Below are 22,242 nucleotides of genomic sequence, written 5' to 3' on the forward strand. Positions count from 1 at the left end.
AGGGGAGCCAGTTCCCTCGGGAGAAGAAAGACCCCACTTGACCATGGGGTCTCCAAAGACAACATGATAGCAAACTACCTGGTTTACAAGAAAAGTGTCAAGGCACCATCCTGTCCTGCAGCTGTCAAGTTAATTATCATCTTAATATGATATACAGGGACAGGAAACAGAAAGGGGTGAGGGAGAGATAGGCAAACGATTAAAGCGAGAATATCCTCTGCATTATTAAGTTACGTGTGATATTATTATTTTCAAAACATTGTGTTGTAGAAATGTCATGTTTGTGCCCTGATAAAGATAATTGCATATTTAAAAATATTGCTCCAAAAACATAGTCGGATATCATCCATGTGCCCGAAATGGTGAAATCAAATATTGGTTATTTTTTGAAGCCCTTAAGTGAAAAGAACAAAGAAATGTCATATAGCAGTTGAAAACTGTGTGGAAACATGTAACTGCTTACACAACAGAAATAAGAATCGGAGCACTTCATCCTGAGATTTATGATCACAGAAGCCCACTACTTTACAGCCACATTTCCAAAGGTAAGAAGTGGTTAGCTTACATGAAATGCAGTCAGTCAATCTATGTTTATTCAGCATATACCATTGACATCCATTATAAAACAATACACATTATAAAATAACACTAATAAAACAGACCCATCAAGTTTGCATCTACCCCCCATAGATTCATAGATTCCTTCTCATATGATTCAATATCAAATATAACATTGTCATCTGTCAATTGCATTATTAAAATCATAGCCTCTGCACAATGTTTAACATTATTCCTTAGGAAATACGGTCTTCACCACTTTCTTCTTGGTTTGATATTAGCTTTACAAACCAGTGAGAAATGTAAAAGGTTCCTGGGCATTCCCATTCCACATGCACATTTCATCTCCACACCTAGTCATGGGGTTGTGGTACGCAGTGGTAAAATATTTAACCTGATCATTAAAATAACTCTCCTGCACTTATTAGAGTTTACTTTTATAATAACATTTTGGGGGTCTTTACAGCGCAGCTCTCCCTATACACTTTCATTGTCGGAGCCTTCACATATGTCTCTAAGTAGGACCCTCATTCCTTTTTATTATAAAATCAGGCTTCCCCTTTGCCCTTTTGACAGTATGCTTAAAAGCTCTGTATTACACAACACCCATTGTTCCAGCAGAACCACCCCCTCAGAGAGCCTTTGATATTTGCCCTTTACTGTGCAATTTAACATTTCCATCAAGGTGTTCCTTATATTGGGGTTCATAGAGGCATCAAAATGTACTTTCAGGAAAAACTGGGCAAATTGGCTACTGGCCAGTTGTCCTATACTAGGAACCACCAGCCCGAGTCGCAGCACATCTCCCAGGGTTGCTAGTGGAAGCCCTATCAGCTTTCTCGGAAAGACATTTGGAACCACGCCCAGTATTGCACAGGAGGAATAACCCCACAATTCACTTCCATACAGAGTAGCCATTATTGTAGGTTCAGAACTTCTAAACATGTATCCAGCTTTTCCCTGCATACAGATAGTAAAACCTTTGAAGCCCCCTTAGGCTAACATCCATCTGCTTAGCTGCCTGATTTACATGGATGGACCATCATTCCTCCGTCGCAAAGACCATCCCACGGTATCTGTACAATGGCAACACTTCTATTCTTTCTTGGTTGATGCACCACTTACCCCACGATTTGCCTTTACTGAACACTACAATCTTTGATTCTTTAAAAATGTGTCTGTATACTACAGACTCTGCTACAGTCCCCCTTCTGTCAGGTCAATCGGTGCTGTATCATCACCATAGAGCAAGGCTCTGTAATAGACCCCATTTAATTTTGCTGACATAACTTTAGCAAAAGAGTCATGTGGCTTGTGGGATGTATTTACCCATGCATCCGAGCCCTACCTCAAAACTGTGCAGTACTGACATGAAAACATCATGATGGCCAGAGCTTTCCAGAAAATGCACAGGGAAATGCAGGAAGAATAGGCTGCCACCCATTTTTGCCGATGTTATGGGCACAGAAGGACACTGCCTAAAACCACCATTGGACTACCCGCACAGTAGTCTGAAACCATTGGGAATGGCAATGCTGATTGCCAAATGCAACCTAGAATTGTGGGGAATTCATTCTTATATCCCAAAAATGGGTGCAGTACCAGTACTCACCACTATCCAAAAGCCGGCAGTTTAAAACCACCCTGTGTTCCTCTGAAGGCAAGCCAAAGTGTCTATTTTAAACATTGCAACATGTGCAAAATATTCACTGAACACCAGCAGACATTTGGCAGAATGAGGTTTTGTGTGCTTACAAAATCTGGGAAATGAAGAGCCCAAAACAATGCTTATAACAAAACTGCTATGGAGTCAGCAGTTTAAGTTGCACTGGATTTAAAGACACTAAAATCGAAAATGTTTAGATTAAATGAGTGACCTATGTTTGGTGTCACATGCCTTTGCAATTGTTTAAATGTTATAGTTTAAACTTAGAATCAGCATTCTAGCTGCATGTGTAAAATTGCAAGTTAATTTAAAAAGCAACAAAAAAAAACATGACAGTTAGCTGAAAGTCTGGCTTAAGGAACTGAATTCTGCCTGGCAACTACCCCCATCAGGAGTGAAACTTGAGTCACAGCTGTGTTCCCAGGCCTAGCTGCCCTTTTGCTGCTCACACTAAGGATATGCCATCTATCTGATAATTGAATTACCTGTGCTCTGCAGGAAAGTGAACAAAGCCCTGTCCTGGCTCAGGCAAAGGTTTTATTGGCAGGAGTCGTAAATGGTCGTAAAAAGTGGCTTCCTCCTGAGGAAAGGGGAGGAGCACTGCCTGTGAGAGCAAGCTGGCTTGGCAGAACTGGATAAACCAGTATTTCTACCTTGTGCTGAGAGGAAACCACACCCCTTTGGAGCCAGAACATAACTTTAAAAAGATGAATAACTCATAGAGCGGACATGTGAAAATTTTATAAATGATACCATAATTCTTGTGATTTTTCTGCCCACAGTTTAAGAGGTTTTTAGAACCGGTGGTATGTTCAGGGGGGTGTCAGCGGAAAAGTGGATATAACTCTAAATGTATGCATGTTAAAAATCTGAAACTTCATCAGTTAATGTCCATACTCCCTGCGCACATGTATGTAAAGTTGGGTCAATGTCAGAAATTGAAAAATCAATTAAAAAGTGAAATATGTGCCATTTCTGAATGCAAGCTCCCAGGAAGAGCAGAGTTTGAACAGGGGATACCTCCTGTAATGCATGATGGGTGCATATGATTTTAAAACAATATGTACCTCTGCAAATATGTATTTGTTTCAAATCTAGATTTGTGTGTAAGTTGACAGGAGGAGTGGACTTTCTGCAGGCTGTAAAATGACATCACTCTGACCCAACCTAGCTCCCCCAATCAAATGATAAATGGAAGTTTGACCAATTAGAAGCTGAGAGAGAGGTAGGGTCAGTGATGCTAGAACACACCCACATTCTAAACACATAAAAGCAGACAGACAGGACAGATAGGGACCTTCAATTCCATCTGCAGCGGGACGCTCTGCCGGAAAAATCCATACTTACCTCCATCAACCTCCAGAAAGCCAAACTAGAGACTTCAATCTATCCAGAACTAAGAGACCAGACCAGAGAGAAAGCAGTGCTGTACCCAGAGAGACCCAGACCAGCAGAGAGAGCTGACCCAGATCACTGTGAAGTGCAGAGGCCAGACCAGACCAGACCAGAGTCCAGTTTAAAACCCTGACCAGATCCGTGACGAGGCCCATTTAATTCAAGAATATAGTGTGAGTACCCAGCAGAACTGTGTAGAACCAATCTCTTAGTTTAAATTCATCTAATTCAATCTATTTAACCTAAGTAGAACTGCCTGATAGATCCAAATCTGACACCTGTCATTCTAGCTGCAAAATTTGTCACTTGTCATTTTGAGCTTTTAAAATTTGCAAAACCAAAAACGACCTCTATTAAATCGGTCATAACTCTGTAACCGTTTGGGCTAGAGACTTGCAGTAACTTTTATCTGAAAGCTTAGAATCGTGGCTTTCCTATGAACCTAGAAACGCATTCCTACCCCTTATAGTTTTACCGAAATCGCGGAACACGCATTCGCGAATTTTACCGCGATTTGCAAATTTCTTCACATGTAAAAACTGCTGCTGCTTGCCTTCCATTGCCAGAAATTCGTTTAACCTGCTAACTATCCCTGCATCATTGCTAGTGTGAGCCTGGACTAATATTAACTAGATACCACTCACCCTGAACCTCTGAAAGGGAATTAAAAGCATTTCCAGCATATTTCTCATCCATTGCTAGCACATATCAAAGCATTTTACCTGTGTTTTCAAACTTCTGTAGTCTAAGCTTGCTGGGGTGAACTGAATCACATTTGATTGCATTTCTGAGAACTGTGTGTTTTCCTTCCATTTCCTTGCCTTGCATCAAGGGGGGGAGGGGATTGCCAGAGAAAAGTGATTACATTGTTTGGTTGAAATCATATTGAGTATTTTCTGTACTGCATTCATTGAATATTGCATCCACCTGAGCTTACATAAAGCATTCTGTACCACCTTCTTCTTTTGTTCCTATTCACCTGTGTGCTATCTTATCCATTTCATCTCAACTCATTAGTGATTATAAAGAAGCGTGCTAGTGCCAGATTCTCCGTTGTTAATATTTATCATATCAGATTAAGCGTGATATTCTATTATTAATTTATTATAAAGTGTGATATATATCTATTGTTTAAATTATCAAATAAACCTTTTAACTTGCAAAATAGAAATACTTCTTGGCTCAGTGGGGTCAGGGGGATTCCAAGAGAGGGGTGTTATATAGGGGTAGTCATCCAGAACGCATGAACTGGACATAAAGATATATCAATAAGGGTTTTCATTCAGTATTCTAGACTAGGCGTTAACTTGGCTGTAGTGCTGAATTGAATCCTCTTACAAATTGGGGGCTCGAGCCGGACGTTTGGGTTAGAATACCACTTGTGCAGCTTAATACAGTGTGCTAACTGACGGGATACATACATCCAGTCGGATCACCACGCTGCATTACGCTGTGAAGCATTCCTCAAAAGGGACACTCCAAGAAAAGTTCTGTTCTGCAAAAATAAAATACTAACTTCTGTAAGTCAGGACAGAGACCAATCTCTAGAATGACGACCTTGGTACATATGAAAATAGCCAGAGAGCACCTCTTGCATAAGCTATTTGTGAGAGGTGAATGGACTGAACAGGGCCAGGATGCCTGGTTGCAGGCCATCACGCAACAGGTCACTGAAACAGGGTCAGATATATATAGAGATCAGGGTCCCTTACATGTGGCCCTGAGTGAACTATATATGGCTCCTAAAGCCAAAGAGGAACACAATAAGATTGCCAGGATAGCAGCATACCTGTACCTATATATGGGAGACATGCAGGATAGATGTGCTGAAAGCCAAAATCTGGCAAATAGGCAACAGATGGTGTTAGAGAAGGCCCAATCTGACCTGGTCTCTTCTGAGCAGAGGCTGCAGAGGAGCCAGGAGTCAGAAGATGATAGTAGGCAGCACATCATTAAAATAAAGAAGGATTTGGATGTGCTGCAACAGGAAAAGGTAGAACAGGATACTAGATTTCTGGCCCTGCAGAAGGAGCACCAAGACAGTTTGGACTCCTTACTGCAGAGCCAGAAAAAGCTGGAGCAACAATTAGACTTTAACAGGGCATGCACGGAGCAGGTAGCCACCCTGCAAAGTCATCTAGATAGAGTGAAGGTAGAGAGCAACAAGCTGATCTTGAAAGACCTGGATACCCAGGCAGAGTTTGATGAGGAGCGCCAAAAAGCTGGTGCCCTTCAACGGCAAAGGGACGACCTGGCGGCACAAATGCAGGCTCTTAGTCAGGAAAGAGACGCCATAGGCCAGGAAGTCTGCCACTTAAAAAAGGAAATTGAAGAAAATCACCTGGCCCTCCAGGGGCTGGGTGATCTCCAAAAAGAAAACCAGAACTTGGTAGAGCACACCAGAAGGGTGGAAGATGCTCTAGCAAGAAAGGAGCAGGCCAATAGGGACATTGCGCAGGAGGTAAACCTCCTGCAGCAAAGACTGGCCCAGTTCTCCAGGACCAACCAGGAAGCACAGAGGGAGAATGAGGCCCTCTGTCAACACAATGATAGGCTCCAGCAACAGGTAGCGATGCAGGAGAAACTGATAGAGTCGAGTAAGGCCTTAACAGAGGAACTGAAGGCACAAATGCAGGCTCTTGCATTGCAACAGGGAGCAGGGGCGGATAGAGATGAGGTTCGCTGGGAAATGGAAACTCCGGAGCATAACCTCAGGAGCCCTAGTACCAGAGGCCCTCATACCTCTCAGTCCCTGGACTCTGCCACCCCCATGTCCCCTGGTGCACATGAGCACAGGGCCACAGGGATGGCAGATTACTATCCAGCTAAAAGTATGGGGCTCATAGGCCAGTACCACTCAGGAATGGAGGGGTGGGCATCCGGGTATGGGCACCCAAGTACAGTACAGTTCAGTGGGGAACCCCAGGAGAGTAGGCCCATTAAGTGCATCCTGAAAACCTCTGCCCAGTTAGGTCAGTGGAGGGGGTACCCATCAAATCCTGGCAGCAAGGAGGAATCTGAAGACTCCTCTGAACTGCGCAGGACACAGGAGACCAGGTCCCCACATTCTGCCAGCCATTCCCAGGCTCGCAGAATCCGGGAAAACCTGGAAGATCAGACGGGAACCTCTGGGAGCAGTGCCTCTGAGTCCGAGGATGAATGGACAAGGGTTACCCGAACCAAAAAGGCCAATAAGGCAAAAAGGGCCTTGCTTAAGGACCCCTTAAAGCAGATTAAGGCGATCAGGAGCGTCATCACGCCTTACCATAAGAACGCTAAGTATTCTGTTTGGGAGCACTTAGAGTTGTTTGAACAAATGATGGAGACTTTCCATTTGAAGGACAGCCAAAGCTGTATTCAATATGTAAAGTGGACCTTCTCCCCGGAATACTCCAGTTTCTTTGCGGGGCTGGAGGACCAAAATCATTTAAGATGGTCCACCTATAAGGCGGCCATCTTGAAACATTTTTCTGTTCACAGAAATCCTCAAGAGGCTCGCAAGGCAGCCTACAATTTGCAATGTGGGGAGGATCAGGCCCCACAAGAATTTGTGCAGGAGTTAAAGCGTGCTTTTGCACAGACCACAAGAAGGGTGCGCACGGATAGCAGAGAATTTATTAATACGTTTTTCCATGCCTTGCCCAAATATATCATGACCCAGCTCGTGAGGGATTTTCACGAGAAAAGATCTTTAGACTGGGTCATTGAACAGGCTACCAGGATCTATGAGGTTCAGAAACCAGTAGATAGCAAAAGTAATGCCCAGAAAAACCCCAAAGCCAACAGCACCCCTGCTGCTGCCAAGGTGGCAGAGGTAAAGGTCACCCCCGTTTTGGATTTGGAGATGGGGGGGCCTAAAAACCTACCTGCACCTAATAATGCTAGGCCCAGAAGGTCCTCGGGCCAGTCACAGACAGGGAGCCAGGGAGGCAGCCCCACAAATGGGGTCCCTCGCTCTCCTGATTATGTAAGTCCCCGTTACAAGGGAAATCGACCCATCCTGGGTTATGTGTGGACTCCTCCAGCCCAAGGGGGGGGATCCAGCCAAGCACCTAACCCAGGGAACTTCCCTCCAAACTTCCCACAGGAGGGCAGGAATTTACCAAACCCTGGGCAGAACTTTTTCCCCAGATATCCACCCGACTTTCAGCCCCAAAACCATCCATCCTTCTTTCCCCAATTCCCTGAGCCCAGACCACTGAATCCGGGAGAGGGGAGGCCAAGGGTGGAGGGGTACCCAAATCTTCCCAACCCGGGGTATTACCAGAGGAGGGACAGCTACCCTTCCCGGGATCAGCCCAGGGGAGAAAACAGGGCCCCGTATCAGCCTGAGCGGGTTTCCCAGTTAGAGCGCCAGGTTCAAAACATGGCGCGGGATCTGGGTCACATACTGAGGGCTCAGCAGAACCCTCAGATGGGCGTGCCGGCGCAGAACGCACCCAACTCTGGACCTGGTGCTCCAGAACAATGACGGGGGCAGCACCCCGATAACTCACCGGTTCCCAGGGAGGAGGCACAAAGGGAAGGGGGGTGTAAAGCCTTGGAGGAAGCTTCCTTCCTCACTTGTAAACAGCCCCTGGAAACCCAGGAACCGGAAACAAAATCTCTTGCCCCTGAAAGTCTGCCTCCTAAGGAGCAGAGGGGGGGGTAGGAGAAACAAAAGACACAAACAGACTAAGTTTGAGGAGGAGGTACAGGTCTTCCAATTTGAGGGAGAGGGATCCTCAGAGGATCCTGGGAAAAGGATCTTCTCCTTCAGAGAGGGGGGAACTCCCCCCAAAGAAAAATGGGTCCCTAGGGATGCAAATCCAGACTGGGGAGATGTGGAGACTGAGCTACCGCCGCCCACCATCTCATCCCAGAACCAACAGCAAGAAAATCCCCTGGTTCAAACCCATCCTGGGGACTGCCTCCAAAAAGGGGGGGGCAGCCCAGAACCGGAACCAGGGGAACCCACAATGGCTCTGATCTCCAGTTGCCAACTTTTTCTTTCAGATTCCCAAGACTCTCCACAGAATTCTGCCCAAATCTCTTCGCTATCGATGTCCAAAACCAGAAAGTTAGCCCACCAGTTGTCCAAAAATGTGCATTATCTGTGCCCCCTTGAGGAGAATGAGGGAAGATATTATGCCCCGGTACAAGTACAGGGGCAGGGTACAATCTCGGCACTGGTGGACACGGGATCTCAAGCTACCCTTCTGTCCAGAAGGGCCTTTGACGAACTGAATGCAGGAAGGGGAGAGAATTACCAAATTCCTCTCACCTCTCTTCCTGGACAACTACAGAACTTTGACGGGAAGGAAATTCCCGTCGAGGGGACGGCAGATTTGGACATTAAAATTGGGCGACATAAGTTGAAACACCCGGTCATAGTTGTGACCCCAGAGGGCACCCCTTGTTTACTAGGGAATGACCTTCTGAGAAGGTTGTCACCCCTAATAGATTGCGTAAACAAGGTCCTCTGGACCCAGACTAGCCGACCGATAAAATTAAAACAGAGTGTCAACCATGTTAGTTTAAACGGCACCTGCCACATGGTTGAACAAAAATCTGACCAAGTAGAATTTCACTTCCAGAACAACCAAATTCCAGACGTGACAGTCATAGCAGTAGGACAACAGACTGGTGATGGGGGGTCCTCTCTATTTCTGAAAATCAACCTTCCTTCCAGTCTAAAGTGGTATTCCACGCTGGAAGGAAACACTTTGAAATTCTATACCAATCCACAATCTGAAACTCCCACTCCTATAGTCCAGAAAGATGTGAAATCAGCTCAAAGCCTGGCTGATATTCAGCAAATTGGAGAGCAGTTGTTCATCCCTGTTCAGTTAAATGATGGGAAGGACTCTGTTCTCGCTCGAGTGTGTGTGAACAACGGTAAGAGCTTCATCAGCGAAGCCATGTTTCGCCAACTTCCAAAAGATCCAGCCATTCCCACCTTCAAACTGATAGACAAATGGGAAATGGACCTGGAAGCACCCAATTCCAAACATCTCCTGCCAAGCAGGTGTATGCACAAAATCTCCATTGGCAACAAGAGCATAGTCCACAATTGTTGGGTCGTGCGAGACGTCCCTGCCGCCTTTTACTTAGGCAGTGACATTCTCAATCGCTTTGCCATTAGTTTGGACCTAATAAACTTCAAAGCTTGGTCCCGATTAGCGGATAATCCCATGGGCTTTGATGATCCAGAAAAAGCATTTAGGTCAGCTCAATTGCTACCTTATGCAGTTGAAATTCAGGTTAAAGAGGAAGTCACCATCCCAGAAAGGACCCGACAATTCTCCCTGGAAGTGAAAGTTAAAAGGGGACAAGAGTTGAAAAACCCTGATGCTTACATACATCTAAATGCTTCTTTCCAACAGCAAGGGTTGGGGGTAAACCCAACTCCATTAGTCAACATAGAACATGACACCATTCTAATAGAGGTGGATAACAGCGACTTAAAGAGTATTACTCTAGCCGCAGGCACCATTATTGGAATGGCGGTTGATGACCGACATTTCTCCATTGATCTTGTAAATGAACTGTTAGGACCGATCCCCAAGGACTGTGTTGACAGTGACAGTGAGGACAATACAACACCAGACAGGATTTTCACCCGGCATGGGGGGAACTTCCTGGTGTACACTTCCTGCCCCTATGGTAAGGAAGATGTGACGTGTGACTTCAGGAGGGATGAGGTGATTTTCCAGGTACATGAGGGCTGCCTTTCCCACCTGAAGCCTCCGGTCCAAATCAGCACTCTGACCAGGGACTTCTCCACCCAGCTGGAGGAGGCCGCGGAAATAGCCAAACCAGAAGTCTTTCCAGGCTTCAGGCAGATGGTGGAAGAGAGAGTCAACCTAGCTGATGCCTGTGTGACTCTGGAACAAAAGCAAAAGTTGAAACAAGTTTTCTTGGATTTCCAAGATCTCTTTGCGGTAGACTCATATGACTGTGGTTGCACTGACATCCACACAACAACAATCCCCACGGACCCTGGCATGACTCCTGTGTTTGTGAAGCAATATCGCTTGCCTCTCGCATCAATGGAGTCCCTTACTGAAATAATTAAGAACCTTGAGTCCCGGGGAATAATCCGTCCAGTCCACAGCACCTTCAATAATCCGGTGCTGGGAATATTGAAGCCAAACGGCCAGTGGAGACTCTGTGCCGACCTCAGGGAGCTCAACAAACGGGTCCATACTTCCCGATGGCCTCTGCCCTACATTGACCAAGGGCTGGCCCAGATCCAGGGGTCACAGGTATTCACTGCAATAGACCTGACCAATGGATACTGGACTGTGCCTGTCAGTAGGGAGGACCAATACAAGCTGGCTTTTACCTTTGGGGGCCAGCAGTACACCTGGACCCGGACTCCCTTCGGATACCTCAACTCCGGCAATGAATTCAACATTTTTCTACACAAGGCCATGCCTGACTTGGGTGCAAGGGGTAACCTGGCTTATGTAGATGATGTCCTCATCAAAAGTTCATCTGTGGAGGAACACATAGCGGGGATCCGTTATGTTCTGACACAGTTGAGGGCTGCCGGAGCAAAACTTTCCTTTCAGAAAGCACAGTGGTGTAGAACCCGTGTTAATTTCTTGGGGCATGAGATTACTCCTCAGGGTCTCTGTCCCCAGGAAAAGAAAGTGGAAGCACTTCAGAAACTGAAAGACCCCACAACTCTGCGGGAACTAAGGAGCCTCCTTGGACTGACTAATTACAGCAGAAAGTTCATTGAGGGCTACGCAGAGATCACCAGACCCCTGATTCATCTCCTGAAGGGGGGGGTCAAGTGGGAATGGGGTCCAGAACAAGCCGAGGCGGTAAAACAACTCAAAAGAAGCCTCTCACAAGCGCCTTGCCTAGCTTACCCTGTCAGAAACAAGGAGTTCTTCCTGGAGACGGGGTTCTCTGATACGTGCTTGACGGCAGTATTATACCAAAAGCATGACAAGGTCAATAAAGTAATCTCCTATGCGAGCAAAACTTTATCCTCTGTGGAGGAAAAATTCAACGATTGTGAGAAGGCACTCCTGGCAACGGTGTGGGCATTGAAGAATTACCGCCCGTTTATCCAGGGGGAACACATCATAGTGGAGACTCCACACCAGCCTCTGCAATATCTCCAAAGTGACAGAATCCGGGCCGGAAATGTGAGTAATTCCCGAATTACTTCCTGGATTCTGTCAATGCAAGGCTTTCCTGTGGAGGTCAGATATGGCCAAAACAAGAAGAGTCCCCTCGCGCAAGGTCTGGCTGACTTGCATGATTGTGCCAGAGAAAACTGTCTCGAGGACGAAAGTCTGAAAATCAAGGACAACATGGAGGCATACCTTAATTCCCCACACAAAGTCTTTGAAGAAGACAAGTGTGAGGGAATGCCCACTGTATATGTGGATGGATGCTCTTACCATGTTGACAACAACGGGGAGAAAGAACTGGTGGCCGGCGTAGGGAATGCATGGGTGAATGAGTCCCCAGAACCCTCCGCTGGATACAAAATTGGTCCCCGAAGTAGTCAGGTGGCAGAATTGATGGCTGTGCATCAGGCCATCCTCACTGCTGTCCAGCATCAACTCCGCGAACTGGTCATAATCACAGATTCGGATTATGTACGGAACGGGTTTGTGGAGCACCTGGTTAATTGGAAAACCAGAGGCATGTTGTGTGCTAACAACAAACCCTTGAAACATGGGAAGTTGATCCAAAACATTGATGATCTGGTCACCTCGAATGAGATGACCATCTATTGGAAAAAGATCAAGGGTCATTCCAAAGTAGAGGGACCAGACAAAACTGGAAATGACTTAGCTGATCAGCTGGCCAAAACCGGGGCCATCCAAGGGGATCTAATTGAGATTGAGTCCCTGTTGGGGGAAATCCAGGTCACTGCTATCACTAGGTCCCAGACAAATGCTCACAACAACCTTTCAATTGCACAATGGAGTAAGGAGACCCCTGATGCTGATTTGATTACTGCTCAGAAGGGGGATCCAATAATTGGTAAATTTTACCAGCACCTTGAGGACCCTGAGAACTTTCCCCTGACGGATACCGATTACATTGGGAAAGAGGACCTAAGAGTGTTGATGAAATGTCCAAAAATGTTCCGAATCCAAGACGGTTTGCTGGTAAGGAAATCCAAAGCTGGCCACGATCAGTGGGTGGTTCCTACCTCATTCCGAAGCCTGATGTTAAGTCACGCCCATGATGCGGCCACTGCCGGTCATAGGGGGTTTCACACAACATTGGAAATCTTAAGAGAGGTTGCATACTGGCCACACATGGGGCAGGACCTCGACCAATACTTGAAGGGGTGTCTTGTGTGTGCACAATTTCAGCCATCATCCCTCACGCACCGCGCGCCTCTCCAAAAGAGGGGAATGACACTGCCATGGTCAGATTTACAAATCGACTTTGTAGGCCCTGTGATTCGCTCGGCTAGGGGGAATAAGTACATGTTGACTGTGACATGCTTGTTTACCAAGTGGGTGGAATGTCTCCCAGCCCCAAATTGCAAGGCAGAAACTGCAGCTGCCTTGATGATTAACCACATCTTTTCCCGTTTTGGTCTACCTCAAAGGATTGAGTCAGACAGAGGTAGCCACTTCACCAGTGAAGTAATGACAAAGATGTGGGAGATACTGGGGGTCAAGAGAAAGCTGCATATTGCTTATAGACCAGCTTCTTCTGGGGCAGTAGAGAGATATAACCGGACAATTGTGAGCATATTAAAGAAGTTTGTGGCAGATTCTGGGCCAAGTTGGGATATCCGATTACCTCTGGTCCTAATGGCCATCAGATCTACCCCTTCATCTGCAACCAAAATGTCACCATTTGAGTTGATGACTGGGCGCAAGATGGTGCTTCCGCAGCATTTGCTCTACAGGACCCAAGAGCAGACACTGATAAATGCCTCCACTACTCATGAGTATGTGGAGAATTTAAGGAAACACCTTCAACATGCTTTTGCTTATGCTCAGCGGAATCTAGAAAGATCAGCTGATAGCATGAAGACCCACTATGACCTGAAAACTTCCAGGAAGGAATATCAGGTGGGAGACCGGGTCTATCTATACAACTTCCAAAGGAACCAGGCCAAGCAGCACAAATTTTTGCCTACATGGAAGGGACCCTTTGAGATCATGGACAAGATTTCCCCTGTGGCCTACAAAATCCACATCCCCAAAGGTCCTTTGGCAGCGGGGGAAGACAAGTGGGTCCACATAAACCAGTTGAAATGTTGCCATCCCAGGCACACTCTGCAACAACTGGAGGAATCCTCTGGAATCCTAGCGGGTACTGTCTCAGACTAATTCTGTTCCAATCATAAAACATACCACATCTAGTCTCTAAAATATTGTGATTTGCATGAAACTGTCTCTTAGTTATACTGGTTTTTTTTTTCAAAATAAGAATGTAATGTTTCGTGATGATGAAATGCATATGCTGCCCCACTATCTCAACGGTGGTGGAAAAACGTCTATGAATAGGTATTGCCGCTCTTCCTTTGTCGTCCTAGGAGAAAGAAAACCTTGAGACGGGCCAAGGAGGACGATCCGGAGACCGGGAGCTGAGACGCAACGGGCTCGGGGTACCGCCCAATATTCCCATCAGGACCGGCGAGGAGAACCGATCGATCCGACCGGATGGAGGAAAAGATGCTGAACTGTGCCATCTATTGGAAGAAGATGAGGAAACATCCCAGATCTTGCGAGTCCCATCAGTGAAACCGAATGGCCATCGCAAGAGGGGGGCTTGTGGGATGTATTTACCCATGCATCCGAGCCCTACCTCAAAACTGTGCAGTACTGACATGAAAACATCATGATGGCCAGAGCTTTCCAGAAAATGCACAGGGAAATGCAGGAAGAATAGGCTGCCACCCATTTTTGCCGATGTTATGGGCACAGAAGGACACTGCCTAAAACCACCATTGGACTACCCGCACAGTAGTCTGAAACCATTGGGAATGGCAATGCTGATTGCCAAATGCAACCTAGAATTGTGGGGAATTCATTCTTATATCCCAAAAATGGGTGCAGTACCAGTACTCACCACTATCCAAAAGCCGGCAGTTTAAAACCACCCTGTGTTCCTCTGAAGGCAAGCCAAAGTGTCTATTTTAAACATTGCAACATGTGCAAAATATTCACTGAACACCAGCAGACATTTGGCAGAATGAGGTTTTGTGTGCTTACAAAATCTGGGAAATGAAGAGCCCAAAACAATGCTTATAACAAAACTGCTATGGAGTCAGCAGTTTAAGTTGCACTGGATTTAAAGACACTAAAATCGAAAATGTTTAGATTAAATGAGTGACCTATGTTTGGTGTCACATGCCTTTGCAATTGTTTAAATGTTATAGTTTAAACTTAGAATCAGCATTCTAGCTGCATGTGTAAAATTGCAAGTTAATTTAAAAAGCAACAAAAAAACATGACAGTTAGCTGAAAGTCTGGCTTAAGGAACTGAATTCTGCCTGGCAACTACCCCCATCAGGAGTGAAACTTGAGTCACAGCTGTGTTCCCAGGCCTAGCTGCCCTTTTGCTGCTCACACTAAGGATATGCCATCTATCTGATAATTGAATTACCTGTGCTCTGCAGGAAAGTGAACAAAGCCCTGTCCTGGCTCAGGCAAAGGTTTTATTGGCAGGAGTCGTAAATGATCGTAAAAAGTGGCTTCCTCCTGAGGAAAGGGGAGGAGCACTGCCTGTGAGAGCAAGCTGGCTTGGCAGAACTGGATAAACCAGTATTTCTACCTTGTGCTGAGAGGAAACCACACCCTTTTGGAGCCAGAACATAACTTTAAAAAGATGAATAACTCATAGAGCGGACATGTGAAAATTTTATAAATGATACCATAATTCTTGTGATTTTTCTGCCCACAGTTTAAGAGGTTTTTAGAACCGGTGGTATGTTCAGGGGGGTGTCAGCGGAAAAGTGGATATAACTCTAAATGTATGCATGTTAAAAATCTGAAACTTCATCAGTTAATGTCCATACTCCCTGCGCACATGTATGTAAAGTTGGGTCAATGTCAGAAATTGAAAAATCAATTAAAAAGTGAAATATGTGCCATTTCTGAATGCAAGCTCCCAGGAAGAGCAGAGTTTGAACAGGGGATACCTCCTGTAATGCATGATGGGTGCATATGATTTTAAAACAATATGTACCTCTGCAAATATGTATTTGTTTCAAATCTAGATTTGTGTGTAAGTTGACAGGAGGAGTGGACTTTCTGCAGGCTGTAAAATGACATCACTCTGACCCAACCTAGCTCCCCCAATCAAATGATAAATGGAAGTTTGACCAATTAGAAGCTGAGAGAGAGGTAGGGTCAGTGATGCTAGAACACACCCACATTCTAAACACATAAAAGCAGACAGACAGGACAGATAGGGACCTTCAATTCCATCTGCAGCGGGACGCTCTGCCGGAAAAATCCATACTTACCTCCATCAACCTCCAGAAAGCCAAACTAGAGACTTCAATCTATCCAGAACTAAGAGACCAGACCAGAGAGAAAGCAGTGCTGTACCCAGAGAGACCCAGACCAGCAGAGAGAGCTGACCCAGATCACTGTGAAGTGCAGAGGCCAGACCAGACCAGACCAGAGTCCAGTTTAAAACCCTGACCAGATCCGTGACGAGGCCCATTTAATTCAAGAATATAGTGTGAGTACCCAGCAGAACTGTGTAGAACCAATCTCTTAGTTTAAATTCATCTAATTCAATCTATTTAACCTAAGTAGAACTGCCTGATAGATCCAAATCTGACACCTGTCATTCTAGCTGCAAAATTTGTCACTTGTCATTTTGAGCTTTTAAAATTTGCAAAACCAAAAACGACCTCTATTAAATCGGTCATAACTCTGTAACCGTTTGGGCTAGAGACTTGCAGTAACTTTTATCTGAAAGCTTAGAATCGTGGCTTTTGTATGGACCTAGAACCGCATTCCTACCCCTTATAGTTTTACCGGAATCGCGGAACACGCATTCGCGAATTTTACCACGATTTGCAAATTTCTTCACATGTAAAAACTGCTGCTGCTTGCCTTCCATTGCCAGAAATTCGTTTAACCTGCTAACTATCCCTGCATCATTGCTAGTGTGAGCCTGGACTAATATTAACTAGATACCACTCACCCTGAACCTCTGAAAGGGAATTAAAAGCATTTCCAGCATATTTCTCATCCATTGCTAGCACATATCAAAGCATTTTGCCTGTGTTTTCAAACTTCTGTAGTCTAAGCTTGCTGGGGTGAACTGAATCACATTTGATTGCATTTCTGAGAACTGTGTGTTTTCCTTCCATTTCCTTGCCTTGCATCAAGGGGGGGAGGGGATTGCCAGAGAAAAGTGATTACATTGTTTGGTTGAAATCATATTGAGTATTTTCTGTACTGCATTCATTGAATATTGCATCCACCTGAGCTTACATAAAGCATTCTGTACCACCTTCTTCTTTTGTTCCTATTCACCTGTGTGCTATCTTATCCATTTCATCTCAACTCATTAGTGATTATAAAGAAGCGTGCTAGTGCCAGATTCTCCGTTGTTAATATTTATCATATCAGATTAAGTGTGATATAAAATTATTAATTTATTATAAAGTGTGATATATATCTATTGTTTAAATTATCAAATAAACCTTTTAACTTGCAAAACAGAACTACTTCTTGGCTCAGTGGGGTCAGGGGGATTCCAAGAGAGGGGTGTTATATAGGGGTAGTCATCCAGAACGCATGAACTGGACATAAAGATATATCAATAAGGGTTTTCATTCAGTATTCTAGACTAGGCGTTAACTTGGCTGTAGTGCTGAATTGAATCCTCTTGCAGGATTGAAACCAAAAAGAAAAGAGAGAATAAAAGTGAGGCGAAAGGACATCCCTGTCTGACACATCGGTTTGTAATAATATCCTTTGAGTACTTATTCCACCCCGCACACCGTATCGTGACTGAGGTATCGCCGTATACCAGCTGTATCTTCTATAACAGTCCCGCCAGTACCCCTAGTTAGCTTTCCCCACAAAAGATTCCTGTTGACTGAATCAAACCCTTTTGCTAAATCAAGGAATGCAACGTACACCTTTCCCCCCTAACCTTTGAATATTTTTCAATGATGGTTTGTAAAACAAAGCATTGGTACAGTGCATAATTTACCTTTCTCTGTTGACCACATCAAGAACCATGCCGCCAGACAGCCTATGAATATTGTACTTGATATGTCAAGAAGTGAGATTGTCCAATAGCAGTGGGGATCTGTTATTTTATTATTTGGAAAATCGGTACTAGTAAGCTCCTGTTCCACGAGTTTGGGCATTTCCGTGTGGCCACTATTGCATTGAAGACCTGTGTCATGACAGGCACCCACCATTCTGCACTCCATAAAAATATTTCTTGTCTTAGCTCATCCGGACCTGACGCTTTACTTATTTTTATTTGAGCAATATACACTGTGTTTTCCTCTTGGGTAAAAGTTAGTTTTTCTACAATTGTCTGGATATGATATGATAGGTTATATATAATGCGCTTAATACCCAGAGGTTTCTAAGCACGGACCCGGGGATTGAACCTGTGTTGCTCCATGTTGTCTTGCTTCCAAGGCGAGCATGTTGCCCCTGCGCTATCCTCCCAAGTCCTATCTTTTACTGAATTTGTCATTCTTTGAGTTATTTTACATTCCTTCAAAGTGTATGATCCAACTATAGGGAGGGATAACACTGATGTCCCCTCTTTCGTTTTCCCCAAACGCCTGATCAACCACTCTCCAGAATGTTTAACATAATTTTCTTGGACAACCCAATGTAAGTGGTCCCACTGTTTTTTTCTGCAAACTGGTATTTCTTTTATTTTAACAGAAGCAGAGTTTCAGGCAACTGAATTAAAGTGTGCAGCATTGCACTTTGAACTGTGAAGTAATTCTTTAACATTGTTTATTGATTTCATGACATTAGAAACAGAATGGAATACATACATTAACATAAAGGAAGGAATGCAGTTTGTCTACTAACCCTTTCAGGGGGGCACCCTCTGAACAACACCCTCCTTAGTCCTCCCCCTATACCTCCTAGCCATGATATTCTTTTTAAACAGAATGTAGAACAACATTATGTGTCACTATTATTAAATTCCTGAATTTTTTTTTGTCTTTGTTTCTTAGAGCATTTTTTTGGAGAACAATTATATCACTGGCTACTCATTATTAATGTCCACAATTAGATGCTTACAATTCTTACCCTTTCCTCTGCTCATGAAGAGCAACAGAGGGGAATACAAGCCCAGCAGTAGACCTTCAACCCCTTCACAAACACCTTCTCACCTTTACAGACAGATATTTCACAGGCAAGCTTTGAATGAGAGGACATACAGGTAGGTCACATTACCAGATCCCCCACTGGACAGTCAGATGCGCATCTTAATCAATCTCTGAACTCGAAGAGCTAACGTTCCCTCTTCATGCTTCCCTTCATGCTCCCCAATCTCTCTGCAGATGGCACCACCAGACCTCTACTATTCTCCCTGAACACCACAGCAAAGTTACCACTGCCACCTCAACACTTGACCTTCTTGCTCTTGCAGGGTGCAGCATCCATTGAGAGCCCAGAAGGGAGTCATGATCTTCATGACCTGTTTCCAAGTATTGGCCTCTAACAGTGATGCCCATGGCATTTAGAGTTTCAGAATCATCTCCAGCATGCGCCCTCCATGATTGATGTGCAAATCATCATGGACACTGTACACCATGAATGGCATATCGTTCACATATCCAGTTGTAGCTTCTCTTAGTCCAACCCAGGAGGAAGGACATTTTAGTGAGCCATTATCCACCTTGGAGATACAATGCGTTTTTTCCATAGGCCACAGCGATTGCACATGAGGCACTTAGTCACAACTCTCAGGTACCCAGTGGGCAGAGGCTTGCAATATGCCCACATATGAATCAGTGATCCCACAGAGTGTACATTTGGTAGCTTAAGTCACGGTTGAGGTGCATAGATCATTATGGGGGAATGATAATATATGACCCACTGAGCCTCTGTGACATTATTGTTGCATGTTGTGTGTTACATACACTTTCACTAAGGCATGCCCTGAAAATGGAGCTTTGTCATGAACTGCACCCAGGGCCGTTCATCTCATATGCGACATAGATGGACTGAGGGACATGGCAGCAGCCACAAGTGATTGCTTGGTTCAGGGATATGTTGCCTAATCAGGTATGGGTGCTACCTAGGCCCTGTGTTTGTGTAAACTTTGCATGCATGATGAGAACTTACATGCGAATAATGACCATCCATTTCTCTGTCATTGTATTACACATATTATGTATGTGCCTCATAACCTGTTCCGTAATGAAGTAGTCCAATTACCCAGTGGCAAAGTGTTAAGGAGAATTCTCCAGAATGGCTAATTTCCCTTACCTACTGAGTCCCTCAGCAGCTTTGGTGGATCTCTAGGATTTATTTTTTTTCACTTGGGCCATGTTTCCAACTCTTACATGTGTTTTGCTGTGTGTGTTAAACATTTTGCTGTGGAGCCTCACCTACTCCACGGGCATCATCTTTTTACTGTGTGTTACACAGCACATTCAGTGCAGTGACTCAGGGTTGTCTTTTAGACTTCTAGACTTCCCAACTCAGACTCCATTTTCTGGGACTGACTACTATCTCCCAGAACATATAAAGTTGCCATTAACTTTATTAGCCTCTGTAAAACCACAGAACCAGTACACCCTATCTTACATAGAGTACTGGAAAGGGTTAATATCTATCCCTTTTTGTCTGTTTCTCTTGGAGCATTGATTTGCTCCCTTTTCATCAAGACTTGGCTGGTGGCAGTGGTAACTACCCTATTGTTCCTACCGCGGTTATCTTAAATAAACTTGGTATTGTTTTAGGCTATCTTGGTAGCCTCAAACTTAAGCCCATTAGACCATATATGTTTTATTTTGGTTCCGGCTGTTTTTTTTGCCATTTCTTGTTGAAAATGTCTTTCTCATGTTTTACTCTGCGTGCCAAACCAGTTTTGGTTTCTTTGTTCACCATCTTTTTGGTGGCTTCTACGCAGAAGACCTCCTTAGGCACCTGTATGTCTGGGGGGACAGGATGTGAGGGAGGGGTTTAGGACTCCCTGCACAGGTTCTCCTTGGAGACTCATGTCGCACTCTGAACTGATTGGTTGTGGTGACTCTCCCAGCGGGACAGCCGCCGTGCTGTGTGATTGACAGCCAGGCTGTGTGAATGGGGGAAAACTGCATAAAAAGCAGGTCTCTGGGTCTGGAAAGCCAGAGTCACCACTGGAATGAAAGAAACGACGAGGAGCTGACGGAAGAGGACCCCTATCATAAAGGAACTGCCCGGTGAAGCCCTGCTGCAGGTCCGAACTCCAATGACAGAGAAGATCCTCCAGGAATCTTCTTCTCCTGAGCTGGTGGGACCAACCAGTTCGCCCAAACTGCAAGCCAGGACTCCCTCCTCTGGTTCCATTCACTGTACAGAGCTGCAGTGGGCCGGATAGCCAGGAAGGTTGGACCCTGCTTGGGTTTTAAGCAGCTTTTATTTGTTGCTTTGCTTTGCTGCTGGTTTCTTCTCTGGGCAGTGTGGGACCCTCCAGTCTTCCTACTTCGTGTCAGTCCGACAGTCGCTTCAGGAACCGTGAGCCTGCAGGAACTGCCAGGAACGTCCACCTCAGATACAGCTTCTTCTCCATTTAAAGGTACTGTGCAAATCTGGTTGTTCGTTTCGTTCAGCCGTGGTGAAAGTGTGTGAAGTCTTTCTCCAATCTGAGGGCTTGTCCTTCTCTACTCTTTAAACTAACTTTTCTGCCGACCAACTTCGTCCGGAACTCTTGGCAAAGACTTAACCGCAAACTACCCTGAGCTGTGTGATCTTGAGCGAAAGACTTTTGTCCTATTGACTTTGGCCCTAAGTCTTTGTGATTTGATTCCACCACTGTAGTCCCTCTTTCTAGATTGCCCTGCTTATTTACCGGTGCTGGTCAATTTCTGCCTAACTTTGTCTTTCCCTCCCTTTTAAATTTCTGGAGTGCCATTTTGCTCCCACTTCATTTGTGAGCGTAACTTGTCTGGAACATTTTGGGAGTGGTGTGGTGTATTAAGAGTGTGATTTTTGAACTGCTTTACTTTAGTGAAATGTTATACAACTGCCGTGTAAATAAATGTATATTCTTTTACTCAGAAACCTTGAGTCAGTGATTGTTTGAATCATAGTAATTGCTGTCCTTTGTGTAACTATTGATACTGCTCACTTGCTCTTGAGATAAGTCTGGCTGCTCAGCCATCGCTACCACTTCACTGTGTAGTACAGGCTTGTCCCAAAGGTGAATTTGTACTGTCACTTGTAGTCTTAATTCTGTGTGGTGTTCCCAAAGGGTACTGCATATAATTATGCCTAACACAATGAGATGCAATCATCCCTTCAATTATACACATTTCATCACACATTAACCGCTTTAACAAAGACACCCTCATTAACATAGCTACATGATTTGCATTTTTGGTGGGCACCATTTCTCAAACACAACATTACATTACAACACCCCGGTCCCTTTTCTGGATCATGCATAATTTTAATTAAACAAATGACACTGTACAACAGATGTTT

The sequence above is a fragment of the Ambystoma mexicanum genome, chromosome 2q (genome assembly GCF_040938575.1).
Source record: "Ambystoma mexicanum isolate Mex_15411 chromosome 2q, UKY_AmexF1_1, whole genome shotgun sequence".
Classification (NCBI taxonomy): Eukaryota; Metazoa; Chordata; class Amphibia; order Caudata; family Ambystomatidae; genus Ambystoma; species Ambystoma mexicanum.